Here is a 15,197-nt window from a genome sequence, read left to right as displayed (position 1 = left end):
GTAGGAATCTACTATAGGCCACCAAGGCAGGACAATGATTCCAGTGAATTTTATTTGAGGAACTAAGGGACACATTTAAAACAACTGCCCTCGTCCTTACAGGAACATCAACTTGTCAGATGTTAACTGGGAGCATCACACAGCTGGCACAAATAGGTCCAGAACAGTCCTAAATATGGATAGCCTTATGACACTGCTACTAATGGAGTCAGCTACAAAAGATGCCCTCCTTGATTTGTTGCTTATTAAAAAAGACAGATCTCAAACAAAGTGGTGACTGGGGGCCATTTTGGACACAGTGACCACAAAGAGATTGAGTTTAAAATCTCCATTATCAGGAGGAAAAGTGACAGCAAAATCTCAGTCCTGGGCATGACAAGAGCTGACTTCAAGCTGTTCAGGGAACCAGTAAGATGCCCTGAGAAAATGCATTTGAGGGTGCTGGGGTCCATCAGGTCTGGTCACTTTTAAAGCACCACCTCCCAGGGGCATAAGAACAGGCAGAGGGAGCAGAAGGCCAGCTTGGCTGAGCAGGAACCTTCTCTCAGAAACAAGGCAAAAAAGTGAGATGCATTCCCGCTGGAAGCAAGGTCTGGTGAATGGAAGAACTATAAAGATGCTGCAACCAGTGACAGGACCAGAGGGAACGGCCTGAAGTTTCGCCAGGGGAGATTTAGGTTGGATAGTAGGAAAAGTTCTTCATCCAGAGGGTGGCTGGGCACTGGAACAGGCTCCCCAGGGAAGTGGTCACTGCACCAGCCAAGAAAAGTGGTCACAGAGCTCAAGAAAAGTTTAGGCAATGCTCTCAGGAACATGTGACTCTTGGGGTGTCCTGTGCAGGCCAGGAGCAGGACTTCAATGATTCTTGTGGGCCCCTTCCAACACAGGATATTTTTATTATTTTATAAAACACAGTAAAGAAACAGTCCTAGTTTCACCACAATGCATTTAAAATTCACTCAGCCTTCTGGCACTTTCATACCTCTGCAGTTTCTCACCTCTCAAGTGTCTGTTCACATACTTCTAATCCCCAGGGCTCATGATTTTTGGCAACAACAGTAATTTAGCAACACACCTTCCTCTCACACCTTCTAGAAAAGTGCAGAGAAAGTTTCTAGTGCCTCTGCCACAGATTTCCAAGAGACTTTCTCTAACATTACATGTAGTTTTGATGGATACTTCACCTACTACAGTCTTCAACTGAGATGGAGAACATCATATTCACTTTCTAATGATCATTTCAATGTTACAAATACTTTTGTACTGGAGGAAAAATAATACAAGATTCCACCCAACAAAACTCCTTTAGAAATACTTAAGAGTAGAAAATCTGAAATTCATACTACAAATCTGAAACCAAGCAAGAGCTTCATTGTGAGACCATAATACAAAATTTAAATATCTAATCAACTATTTCTGTTATTTTTGTATGTCTCATGGAAAGCTCAAGATGTTCTTTCTAGATTAGTTATTACTGCATCATTTTCATTCACTTTTATATACATGTCTCCATGCAACAGAGGAAATCTATGAAATTCCAAATCCACAGCAAATAGGCTCATAATTGAAGATCCCCTGAAAGTTTAGGACAGCAGTTTCTAACTGCAAAAAAGCTTTTCAGACAGAATTTGAATTGGAAAATATCTCTAAAATTATATATATAATTTAGTTAGATTGTTCATTTAAAATGAAAAATAAACATTTAATGATTGAAGAGTGGATTTCACTGTTTTCACTTTAGTCCAATATGAGAAATTCAGGCTTTCACGTGACTTTCATGTGACCCAAAGAGTTAAGTTGCTATTTCAATGATTTATATTACAAATAAATGTCTATAGCTTTATTTTTGTATAATATTTTCCCAAGCAAAGTCTAAAATAAAAAGTTGTTAAATGATGCATTGCGCAACTCAAATAAATGTAACCAAATTATTACATCATAATTTTTCAGATTTCCAAAGCAGAAAAATACCCAAAATCATTAGCACTTTAATCAAAACTAAAGACAAAGTGAGTGTGCTGAAATATTCCGTACATAAAACTTACACAGATGGTACATTCTCATTATGTCAGCTTTGAAAAACTAAGAACATTTCCAAACAAATTTCTCCTCACACTATTTCTCTTTCCAGCTATCAATAACATGTATCAAAATTGCTCATTACTGAATCATTTTACAGGTCTTGGATGGTGTTCTTTATATGTGATCTGAACATAATGAAAACTGACTCATCAGTAACTCATTTTGCTCTCAACAATAAAATCTACTTCACGCACCTGGGGAATTCCAAGACGTACAAAATCCAATTTTATAGCTTTTTAAAAAAATTTTAACATAAAAACAAAATACAGCTTGGCACTATCTGCTCTTCATATTTTCAGAAGTTAGTTAATTCATCAAAGACTATTTTATTCTCCCATTCCTTATGTACTTATTCTGACTTCCATTAGGTAAACAATTACCTTGGAATACACAAATCCTCTGAAACAACATCTTTTTCCATAAAAAGACACAATATTTTGCAGCTGATGTGAACTAATCCAAGAAATAAGGACGGTCTTTTTCAGCTTTACATGGGAGGACTGCTGTGTCCACAATAATAAATTAAGAAACATATGGATATAGGAGAAGTGACAATGCACGTAAGTAAGATCTTCAGCAGGATCAACATTCAAGCCATCAAACACCACTGCCACATCCTTTCCCTGCCAGTTTGCCTTTCAAAATACTGAACTACAGATCCCACATTTGCTACATTTCTTTCACAATGTAAAAGTGCATAATATACCAATAAGTTTGAAATACTTTGTAGAGTTTAATCAGTAAAGAGGATCACATACAAAGCAACTGCTACTTCTTGATCCCATAAAATTTTTCACACTTCAGAAGACATGGATGTTTATTTAGGAAGGCAAACATAATAACCTAATTTCAAAGGCAAATGAAATCTCTTAAAAACAGATCATGCAGGAGCACAACAGTGCAGTTCATTTCTCAGTGTGTATGGCCTCAAAACACTTCTGATTCATGCTCCTCAGCAGTCCAAAGCAACTAACAGATCACAGGTGCACATAAATCTTGTTTGCATTACCAGAACTCTCAACAATACAATGTTTGTATCTCAAGTATCCTCTACATTACCATTTCTTTTTTACTTAAAAGTCTCAGTTCTTCTGATTCTTATTTTCACTTTCTAAAACTCAGACAACGGTACCATTCTTGCTGCAGTCTTTTTCTACATCTGCCTTCTGTAATACCAACCTATCCTAGACTCAGCCAAGTTTTAAAACCAAGTTCTTAAAACCAAGAACAGAATTTATTAATTTTGTTGTACAAATTAGTCTATCAACATTCCTAAAAGATATTGTTTTAAGATGTGTATTTGTTTACTCTCACAGATACGTATGATCTTCCACAGCAAACAAGGGTTTAGGCAACTGAATGTAAGTATACATAAACACAGTCTCAATCTACAAACACATATGAATGAGATGCACTCAAAGAAGCAGCTTAATTGAAAATGTCATGGTAAATCTAAGTATCTTTCTTATAAACGAAAATGTACATAACCAAGCCCTCTAAAAAGTCTTGTTTTCATCTTCAGCAGTGGAGTAAAGCATCCCCCACATCCCCAGCAGGTGCTCCCAAATATGGAAAGAGTTTCAGTTTCCCTTTAGACATTTTATGAAGTTTATCTCAAAACTGCCACACCCTCCTGACAGTGATTGGTTCAGTGCCAAGAGAGAAGCATCGATTGGACCTTGTCACCGTTCTTCAAACCCTGTATCTCCCTCGATTGGCTGCAATCCCTCCTAAAACATTCAGTATTTTGGAAGGGGCACAAAAGGAAATAAGGCTTTTTGGAGTGTTTGTAGCAAGGTGCAAGAGATTTCTCAGATACTTGTGTGCGGCTTATCATTTCTTTTTCTGTAACGTTTATTATTTTGTTATTTTTCCTTATTAAACCTTTTGATTTACAAAACACCTCCGAGGAGCAGTCTTACTCATTATTATAGCCACTTCTCTACAAAGGCTGGAGCCTCAGAGATTGGTACAATAGCACTTGCCTTATTAGACTCTGGCTACGTGTTAATCTGTATCACAGCGGTAAATATATTAAATTTTAAAAATATATTTTTCTCTTACTGTATCAACTGCCAAGCACTATTTTCAACGAAAATAATTAATTTGAGATTCTAGAGTAAGCATTTCAATTCTCATGTATATAGGCATTTCCCCAGGGAAAGTTCATCAACAAACCACATATGGCCACATATAATCCTCCTTTAATGCACAAAATCTAACAGAGGAACAGCTTTATTAACACATTTAATCAACCACTCATCTGTACAAGAACTAACCAAAAACCTACCTCATCTTTACTGAAGCTTAAGAAGTCTATTCTAGTTAAACTAGTGTAATTTTTCTTGTACCAAAGTTTAGTTACATGAATAAATCTGAGAGCTGCCAATATCCAAAATTCAGTATCTGTTCTGTACACTTAATTTCGTCATTTGAAAGTCTATTACCTAATGAACAATAACGTATCCTTCTACACCACCAGCTACCAGTTCTGGACAAAATGCTGTCACGTCAGAAGGCACGTACAGTACTGGGGGTCACCTTAACTCAATACAATTTTTCCACAAATGACAGCCTGGACTAACTACATAGCAATTAAGACCTCCAAGCAATCTCTTAATGTCTGTTAATGCTAAACAAACATCAGCTGAGATGGCTATTTCTCACTGCATAAATATTTTTATTTTCTCATTGATCTAGAAGGCGTTTGGTTCTAATCTATGAATTACACTTCATCATAGGGTTTCAGCACAAAATCCTACCAAGTTCACTTTATGATTCCATGCAAGTGCATGCAGCTACTTGCTTAAAACTTCCATGCATGCAATTCCTTCTTGCACTTTATAAAATCACCATTTAAGAGCAAAAGTTGAAAGTCAGTTTTCAGAAAGGAGAGCCATAATACATGGAATAATTTTTAGAAGTCTAATAATGCCATTATTAAAACTGATTTACTAAAAAGAGCATAGAAAGGACAAAACTGATGGTTAAGCAATATTTAAATCATCTGCCTCTTCACTTTTCCACCACCACAACCATACAGACTTAAATGGGCTATACTGTCTACAGCTGACAGAAAGCTAATGCTGAGCTAGCTAATACAACATAATGGAGGCTTCAATTTTCTACACAAATAATTGTACCATGGCTCACAACTGTTATAGCAACAGAAGGTTCAACAACAGAAAGGTTCAGATAGCCTAAGGCTAAGCCAGAGAAACTGTGAAGTTAATACACCTAAAAATCAGAAAACAAAGCACAGAGTACTGCATTTCATCTAACACGGTAACTACATCTGAAGACAAAATTAAGTACCATGGTAAAAACCCCAAAACATTTCTGATAGTTCAAAAGACACTACTTTTGTTTACAGGTTAGATTTTGTATAGGATAAAACATGTAATGTGATCTAGAATTCCACAGTGATTGTGAAGATCAGTTTTCAAAATTAAAAGTACTTTTTGTTCTCTGACACAATTCCTTCTGTCACTTAACTTTAATTACATGGTCAGATCCTACTTCAAGAATTTAAGACAGGAGACCAGTTCAAATTGAGTAACTCCACATGTGAAGAAACGGATAACTCACAGTACCAGAAAACGTTTCCAGACTGAGTTTTGCAGCTATTAATCTGTCAAGGCATTCTAACAATAACAAACTATATGGCAACCAAATCATTCTGCTGTGTTAATAGTATCCATAAACTAGATAGGTACTTTCTACAGCAGCTCCAAGTATTTTACTACAACATACACTCACAAATCTCATCTCACATGCATGGCTTTCACTGCAATGTATACCTAGAACATTTTATTAATTGAAAGTACAGATCTAGTCTTCAAAAGGCTACAAAGCTTTTTTCTTGTGTTGTAAGTTTAATATTGAATGCAATGGTATTGATAAAGTCTCAGACACCAAACCAAATGGAATTATACTTGACACTTTCATATTGAAAATATAAGATGCATAGTGACACAAATTTTTAAGGAAAAACACTAGCCACAGTTACGATCTTCGATTCATTATTAGTGATGTAATACATATTTAAAGCAATGCCTTCCTATGGAACTCAGAGGAAAAAACAAGTCCCACAGTGTTTTACACAAATTGAAACAACACTGAATATGAAATTATCTGATGTAAATTAAAAGTTCTGAGAACAAAAAAACCTGACATCAGATTATTGCCAAGGCTGTTGACATCAGTTTCATCAAGGTCTGATGGCAGTTACATAACTACATGGGTTTTAAATCAAAACAAAATTCTCAAGCACTAAGATGAGAAAATGACAGTATGCTGATGTGGGTACCTGTGTGTAGTAAACTCTTGACGTACTACTTAGGAAGATTCAGATAGAATCACTCCTCAAAAGCATCAAAGTCTGCTAAACTTAGCTGTCTACAGATTAGTGTTCAACACCCACACAGCCCCAGGGTAATAATTTCACCTTGCTAGATATCTTCCACATTTCCACAGAATTCCCAGGCCACTCTGATACATCTTCAGCTCTCTTTCTTCACAAAACCCATTCTTTCTTCCCACATTAAAATGTTCCCTTCTTGCTCAGTGAAGCGAGATGTTCCATTGCTTCCCTAATACTACAGGTTGTAAGCTGAACAGGTCTCAAGCTACTCCCACACAAAATATATAACATCCTTCCTTCACCATGGTAATGGTTAATAAATATGTACTTGCTGGGGAAAAATGGGCCACTAATCAATATGATTTCAGCAGAAGCCATTTATTGTTTACATTACATGACAGATATAGACTCTAGGTCCACTGTCCACATGGGCACGCATCTCTGGGTTGGCTAAGCTGCTTCTTCATGAGGCTGGCACACATCCTTCAGGACATCCAATCGGTCAAGTGTCCATCCTCACGTTGTGCTTCCCCTGTCCAGGGTTTACAGGTTTTGCAGACATTTTCTCAGGCTCTCTTCTTATTTTTGATCCTGTTGTTTTCTCAGTAACCTTGATGAATTCCTGAGAGCTCCAACAAAACAGGTGCTTTGATAATATTACTCACAACCAGCTTGGCTGGTGCATCAGAATGGCCTGTTATACAGATACATTACTACATCTACTATCAAAATTGTTTTTTATGAAGTTTATGGGAACTTACCTTCACATGCATAACAATCTAAGCTTGGTTAAAACTGTCCTAAAAATTCTACATTTCTACAGGCAGCAAATGAGAGAGCTGCAGATCAAATATACCTCGTTTCCTTAAAAAACAGACTTTTTTCAGGAGAAAATTCAGGCTACAATCAACTGAATTTACTTAAAGGTCTCACAATCTTTTATATAAAAACAAAGAATGCTGTTGGGAAAATTAAAAGCAAAGACAAGAGCATTTCTGTAAAGACATTTATCTCTCAGTTTGACAAAAGCTTAAGAGCAAATTTAGTTATTGTCTTCCTCTCGTCTGTTGGAAAAATTCTGCCCTCTCTGTTTATTGTTAACTATAAATTCAAGTTTCATCACTTTTTTTATTTCTCCAGATCTGGAGATGCCTCAGCCTACCATCAGCAAACGTCACACAGAAACTTTAATAACCTGATACAGTGAGCAACCTGCCCCTGGAACATTGCAAGCAATGAATGAGTGCCAAGTGAGGTGATCTTCCACAGAAAGTAAAAAACATTCTATACTGAACTTCTCACTTCAGTAATATAAATGCACTGCATAAATTCGTGCATAAAATATTGTACGTGGTAAATTTAAAAATTGTCATTCTAAGTTTAGACTCCTAAAAGCTGCTCGAGGGCATCTCCGAAATTCCAAGGCCCATTGTACAACTGTGAAACCACAAAATTTGCAACAGAAACGGCAAGGCTGAATGGGAGATGGCCCATTCATCAAGGATGGACCTCCACTTTGTTACAAATGGCAGGAGACACAGTTTCCTCCTTTAAATGCCTTTATTAACAAACAGGGGTCTCGAGGGGTGGCCTACGCCGCTGCTGCTCCCTTTCGTCCACACCGCTGAGGAGGAGGTGCAATCCACTTTGCTGCTCATGCTGCAGAGTGGGGGTTCTCGCCTCGCGGGGGTTCCAAAGAACTCCTTTTGGCTCATAGAGTCCAGGTGTGTCTTGCTCTTTAAGTACTTTGTAAGTTATGGTGAGATACAAAAGCTTATGAAAACCCTTGGCATAAATACCCTTGTGTATGGTCAGTCTAGTGCTGTCTTTGGCAGATTTAAACTTTGAGTTGGCTCGTTTCAGCCAGGGGCTCTTGGTGTTGATAGGGTCCCATCATGCAGCTGGGCTCTTTTAATTCCCATAAGGGTGGCAGCAGCAGCCTGACTGACAGGCCGGTTGTCAGCAGGAAGTAGGAAGAGGATCTGACAGGAAGTGGAGCAAGCAGGGAACAAGCCAATGGGACAGGCTGGGTACAGGCAGGGTGCAGGCAGGCAAAGCAGCAGGCAGAAATGGAGAGCAGTGATGCCAGGGAGCAGCAACGGCTTGACTCGACAGAAAGGGGACGGAATCAGGTAAGTGGAATTTTGGGATAAGGGATACAGAGTGGACAAAACTGCCAAAAAGCATTATAACTCTTGAACTAAATTTAACAAAATATTACAACTCTATAACCAACAACATATAACTTCATAACAATTCTTATCTATCACAACTTCACAGCTAATCAAGATCTGATATCAATCTTGATGGAGGATCGTGGAGGATGATCAAATCAGGGCCCCAAAGGAGGGTTCCCGGAACGCCTTTCATACTGTCAGGAAACTCTTTCAAAACCTCACTTGGAAATAAAGAAATACATGAATATTCGCACTTTCAATGGACATTGACCCCGGGCAAAAAAAAACGTATAAAAACCATACACCGAGACCCAGCATTTGTGGACAAGGTTGGACAGCACGTTGCTGCTGCTCCTCTGTCCACCCAGCATTCGATCAATGTTGTCCAACTATATTGTGGCTTTCTCAAACTGATTTTGGAAATTGCTAAATAAATTCTTTAATATTGGATTGGCTATTGATCATTTATAATAGTAACAAGAAAGCATTTGCAAGATGCAACTAAGAAAACAGTAGGGGTGAGAGGTTCAACATGTCTCCCAAGACCCTTAAAGCAATCATGTCCCTGACTTCAGCCTCTACAGTATTACTTCATCTTCCCAAGATTACTGCACAATTACTTAAGATTTAAGAAAGCTGTATTTTTATGGACATTATCTACATTTAGACTGACATCAAAAATAGCAATACTACATGAAAATAAATACATTCTTCATTATAAGCTAATAGAACTCCTCTAAAGCAACACTGAATACCTTTAAAGATTGCTTTATATCATTACATTAAAAAGCTGTTAAAACATGCTAACAGTCACGTTAACTACTTCATTTAAGTTCAAATATAAAGACATAAAATGCTTAGTGCCTTAAATACAGAAAGATAGTCACAGGATTCTTCTACATGTAACAATACAGTTTTTAAATAGTACTTTCTTCTAGGCTGCAGGCATGTGTCCTATCCTGGACTAAATCACACCTTACAGCATCACAAAGGGAACCTGCGAAGAAGCCCATGCTTTTAAAACATTTTTTACAAAAATGCAGCCAATGCAGTTTTAAAAATTTAACAGATCCAACATTCACTAAGTAATTAGCACCTCAAGCTCGAAGACAAACTGAACCAAAAAGAACAGCTTTATGGGAACAATAGAACCTCAGTCTGAAATTTGCAAAATGCAAATGCAAATGACAAAATGCAATTAGACAACTTTGAAGGGTTAGTACAATGGCTCTTCTCCTACTGCATGTGGCACACTACCTCCTGCTCCCTTCGCTCACCAGCCTGAGCACTCCCACACCTCAGTGAAGCCCCTGCTCACTCAGAGTACCAGAAAGCTGACAAACTCAGTAACTCACTAATGAACAGAAGCTAAATCAAAACAGTGGAGGATACAAAACACAGGATGGAGAGCAAGAGTGGAGCTACAAAACCGCACAGCCAGAAAGGGAGCAGGAGAATGCCCCATATTAGAGGGAAGGGCCTTTCCAACAGTCAGCAATGACTAGTGTTTCACAGCATATCAAGTGCATCCCTTCAAGGACATCAGGTCCAGGGACCTCCACACAAACTGCGCCCTGAACACCACCTTCAACTCTGCTTCTGCTCTTCCATTTACATTCTGTTATGGCACAGGGTTTATTGAATAAAGAGCAAGGCAACTCACAAATTACTCAATGGATAATTGCAGAGAGTACAAGAAGTGACAAACCACCTACTTCAAACTGAAATCTAGGCTCCACTTGTCATAAAACATCTGGTTTTTTGGCCTACTGAGAAGGACATCATCCTCCATTGCTGCAGTCCACATCCTGTCTTAATCAAAAGTAATATCATTGAAACACATGGTTGATGAAGAGTATAAACCACCACCCAGGGAATCTGGAGGAAAATAAAATTATTTCTAGGAAAATGACATTAAATTTACTTAACTTAGTAATTTAATGACATTAAATTACTAAGTTAAGTAAAACAGTTACTACAAAGTCTTGGTATGTTAAAAGCTAAGCAGGCTAGTAAGCTTACAGAGAAAATCCTAAAGCATAGGAAAAAATGGTTGTAATCATATTAATGATGTTACACACAAAGTCAAATTAAGTAATAAACTTCCCTGAATATGCAAATCTTTTGTATGTGTGTTTGTGATGGGCTTCTATGACCTACAGTTATCTGAGTAAATATTTGGGCAAAGACAGTTCTGACTGATCAGTATGTCTCCTCCCATTCCTAACTCCACAGCACAAGGCACGATACCAGACACAAATGGCAAAATAACTGTTTTAGCTTTTCATAGCTACAGAATATACCTATTTTATACTAAATACCCTTCTTTGAATAGCCAAATGGGGATTTTAATCTATCTTAAATTTAAAAGGTTTCCTATACAAAGTCAAAAACATCTGATAAAGGAGGTGGTGAAGAGAGGGAAGTGTAGATGTTCAAATTGTTCTCTGTAAGAGATAAGGAACACACAGTTCAATAAACATCTTAGAAGAATGCACCAGTAAACACATCTGTAATATTCTAAAATTCTAATTCTAAATATTTAATATATTTACCACAAATATTTATATTTTAACATATATGTATATTTATTACAAAAATATTTTCTGGCCCTTTTGTTAGAAAGAAAACTTTTCATAAATTTAAGGTTATGAATATATCATCTATAAAACACTGAAACTAAATATAACAGGTGAGCTAAATCTCACCAAAATAAATTATTCCATACTTTACTACTGTTTCAGAACTTCCTCTGAAAGTACTGCTTTCAGAAAGCTCCCTAAGTAACCACTATCCAAACTAATTCCACAGCATGGATCGGTGCATGATGTCTCCCCTTCTTCATCCTCCCTACGCCGAAGAGGAGACATTACATTTTAAGTCGCTTGCCTAAGATCACAGGGAGGGACAGATGTTCCAGTCACTGTCTTTATCTGTGATCACCACCCTAGTTTTTAACTACCTTCTCACTAGTCTGCTTTTATTTAAGCAACTATTTAACTTAAACACATTTTTAAATAAAATATTTAAAATAAAAACATTTTTATTCACCCAGCTGCTTCAGATGTAGCTTAGAAACCTCCAGAACTCCAGTGACAATATCTAGGAAGCTACTCAGAATTACACTTAGAAAAACAAGCACAGCAGCATCAGCCTTGATCTCATTGCACTGGTTCTGCAGCAGCACTGAGGAAGCATTAAAATGCCTGCACAGCAGAAAAAAAAATTAAGGATTGTCAGAAAATATACAACAATTACTTCAAAATTACTCTTTTATCTTTTAATAGATCAAGGAAACCAATTACATAGAAGTCTCAAAACGTTTTTCAAAGAGTGTTAAAGGCCCAGTGTACATTGGAAACTACCATTCCATTCACATTATTAAATGACTCCCAAGTTCACGGTCAGTTTCAGATCATTTAAACACAGACCACTGCTGAAAAGGATTGTCCCACCCTTTCCTTAAGCACTGTCAGGTATTTTGTCCATTCAATCTCAGGTGAGGTATTAAGGGTTGACTGAGAACACTTGACATTAATTTGCAGTTGAATCAGTGAGCTTAAACTGTGAAGAAACAGTATGGCAAACTCCCTTACAACTTTCTTATTCCTGTGGTTTGTGTGTGTTTTTAATTATATTTATTACTTTTATTAATAATTACATTATTACATCACAAAAAAAAAAAAAAAAAAAAAAAAAAAAAAAAAAAAAACCACCAAAAAGTGAAAAGCCTGAGGAAGAAGACTTAAGTATATGTTTTGTTTACAACAGACTGAAAAAGATGTTCAGCTGGAGAAAAATTAGATGAAGACTGTTAATACAGCTGATGAGACCCTGTTCTTTAGCAAGTTCTTTTTTGTAATTAGAAGATACTGGACAAAAGTAACCACTGTCACTTCCCTATTCTTCATGTTCCATTTATTGTTGTCTCAAAGGCACAACTAAACTAAATTATTCTTAAACATCAGAAGACTTCCTAAACCTTTTTAAACAAATTTTCAAGACAAGAGTAAAAATGTTAGAAATATAGGTAACTTTGATGCTTCTAATCACAGAACCATTTAGCACAGTAACTAGTGAACCCAGAACAACTCTATTTCCATAGGATGAACTTTGTGGATACATTGGGGACACTAAAACTTGATACAATGCATGAGCTTTAATTATGCAATTAATTTAATTATGAGAATGAGACTATTAAAAACTGAAAAATTGCAACAGGACGTAAATTCGGTCTTGTTACTTGTACATAAATAGGCTGGACAAGGGAAAAACTTTTTGTAGATTCGGTTACTCTTGTTTTTAGGGGAAGAACAACTTCAGAAGGGTTAAGACATGGCTTGTCAGACATTAATTCTCTTAACTAATCTTGAATATATTTATCTTGACCATACAAAAGAAAAAAAGCTCTACAGAAAATGAGATGTATAAGAACTAATACTCTAGATTCTGAAATTCATTTACATTTTATAAGCCAATACATCTATTTGATACAGAGTGGCAAGAGAAAAAGATTCATGTCACTAGCTGAAAGTCATTCTCAGCTGATGTAAGTTGTCCACCGTTTGCCAGGTAATTTCTCTATTTCAAGCCAGCACAACAAAATGCCACTTTTCTCCACTGCAAATACTGTTTATCTGTAGATACGTCTTAATTAAAAACAAATTGACTAAAGGATATTGAGATCGAGAGAAAACATCTCCTAAAATACAGTTAGCACCAAAACTTCTATCTCATCTTTTCCGTTTAAAGCAAAATTGAATTACTCCCATCTTGAATTTTAATATTCCAATGCAGCTCGGGATAAAATGCATTCACTAGACAAGTGTGTTAAGAAGAGGTGTAAGTATAAAGAGTAGGTAAGTTTTTTATCCTTACAAGCAGTCATAACCCAGGCAACACGGCTCAATATGCTTAACAGTGTGCTTCACTTATAATCATGCTTAAGGACACCCACAGTATCTAGTTCTAACTACATATGCACTTACAAATGATCTTAACTACAAAATTCAGCAAGAAAAAAATATTCGATTATATTCCAATTTCTTTTTACACGCCGCATGTAACTTGAACACTCGCTATGGGTGTACCAGTAAAATGAATTAAGAATGCATGAAAATAAGGGCTGTCCGAGTTCCACAGTGAATCACTGAAATATCACTTTTAGAGATTTTAATTCATGAAACTCAAAACCACTACATTCAGAGCGTGCCTATAACTAACTTCCTAAAAAGCAAAGTTAAAGGTAAGAATAAAATAGCACTAGCAGCTCAGTTGGCCTCTAATCCGCTGATCTGCCAACCCAGCACAATCGCACTCCAGCAACCTGCTTCTACAGACCAGGAAAATAAAATTTATTTGTTCCTACAAACCCAGTATGGGGTTCGGTCGGACCAAGCACCGCCAGCAATACCGACACCAGCCGCCAGACAGGGAACCCCACCGCCGCAAGCAACTCCGACAGGAGAGGGCATTCGGAGGTCTGACAGCGACGGCTTTTGCCACCCGGGAGCACACCAGGGAGGCGACAGGCCCTCCCGGCGCCGGCCAAGCCCTGCCGGCACCGCCAACGCCGGCGGTGTGCGCTCCGGCCGGCTCCCCGCGCCCGCCCGGGCACGGCCCCGCACAGGCGCCGGCTCCTCTCCGCTGACCCGGGCGGCCGCCCCGGCCGCCGCCGCGCTCGCAGGGGGCTCCGCGGCCCCGCACGCCTTGCAGCCGCCTGGGAAAGGGGTAGGGAGGCAGTCCAAGGCCTCGGCCCACAGAGGTGCTACGACCGCCGCGACCGCCGCCGCCCCGAGAAGGCGGCCAGGGACAGCAACCTACCGCGGAGCCCAGGAGAGCGGCCCACAGGCTCGGCGTTCGGCCCTTCACCTCGGGGCACTGCTTCCCCAGACCCGCCCCGCCCCACCCCGCCCCTAGCGCAGGGCTCTAAAGCGGGGCCAGCCGGCGCGACACTCGGAGTCGGAGGGGACGCAGCAGCGGTGGCCGCCGCGAGCGCCCGCCCCTTCCCACCGCGGCACAGGCGCCCGGGCGGGCGGGACGGGCTGCCCGCCCCTCCCGCAGGTGATTGACAGGGCGTGCCGGCCACTCGGGGGGCGGGAAGCCAACGTCAGGTTGGGGGGGCGGGGCTTGCTGGTGGGCAGAGCCGTCAGCCAATGACGGCGAGGCGGGGCGGGGCCACGCTATCGGCAGCGCCCGGCGGGGACCGAGGGGAGTCGGCCGGGTCCGGGCTCTGGTGCTCCGCTCGCGCCTCCGAGAGCGCGCTCAGGGAACGTCGCGCTGCGCTCCCCCCGACTCAGCTGCGCGCCTCCCGCCTCAAGCCTCTCCTTATAGGGACAGAGGTACCTGTTTAATATGTGAAAAGCTGGCCTCCAGGGATTGCCCTGTGCCCAGCGGTGGCTGAGTCAGTGTCAGACCATATCCGCGGGGCGCTTGGAACCGCAGCTCTCTTCCATCCTCTGCTGTGTAAGAGTCCCCAGATGCCAGCTGCCTTCATCGCCGGACGGATCGTGCCTGGCAGTTTGACAGAAATGCTGTGCCCGCCTTGTGGCCGCTGCGGTTCGCAGGTGGCACAC

At 39.6% G+C, this 15,197-nt stretch overlaps 1 protein-coding gene across 7 annotated transcripts in view; it reads right to left on the bottom strand.

The window, feature by feature from the left end:
• CSNK1G3 (casein kinase 1 gamma 3) overlaps positions 1-14,517 on the bottom strand; it is a 90,784-nt gene extending 76,267 nt beyond the window's left edge. For all 7 annotated transcript variants that reach the window (XM_066181394.1, XM_066181393.1, XM_066181388.1 and 4 more), the window contains exon 1: positions 14,446-14,517. The gene's annotated coding sequence lies outside the window, so the exon portion shown is untranslated. The remainder of the gene's footprint in view (positions 1-14,445) is intronic.
• Between the last annotated feature and the right edge of the window lie 680 nt (positions 14,518-15,197).

This window comes from Chamaea fasciata, unplaced genomic scaffold (assembly GCF_029207755.1).
Source record: "Chamaea fasciata isolate MVZ Bird 193981 ecotype frontalis unplaced genomic scaffold, bChaFas1.0.hap1 SCAF_4, whole genome shotgun sequence".
Lineage (NCBI taxonomy): Eukaryota > Metazoa > Chordata > Aves > Passeriformes > Sylviidae > Chamaea > Chamaea fasciata.
This window is presented reverse-complemented; position numbering and strand designations above follow the sequence as displayed.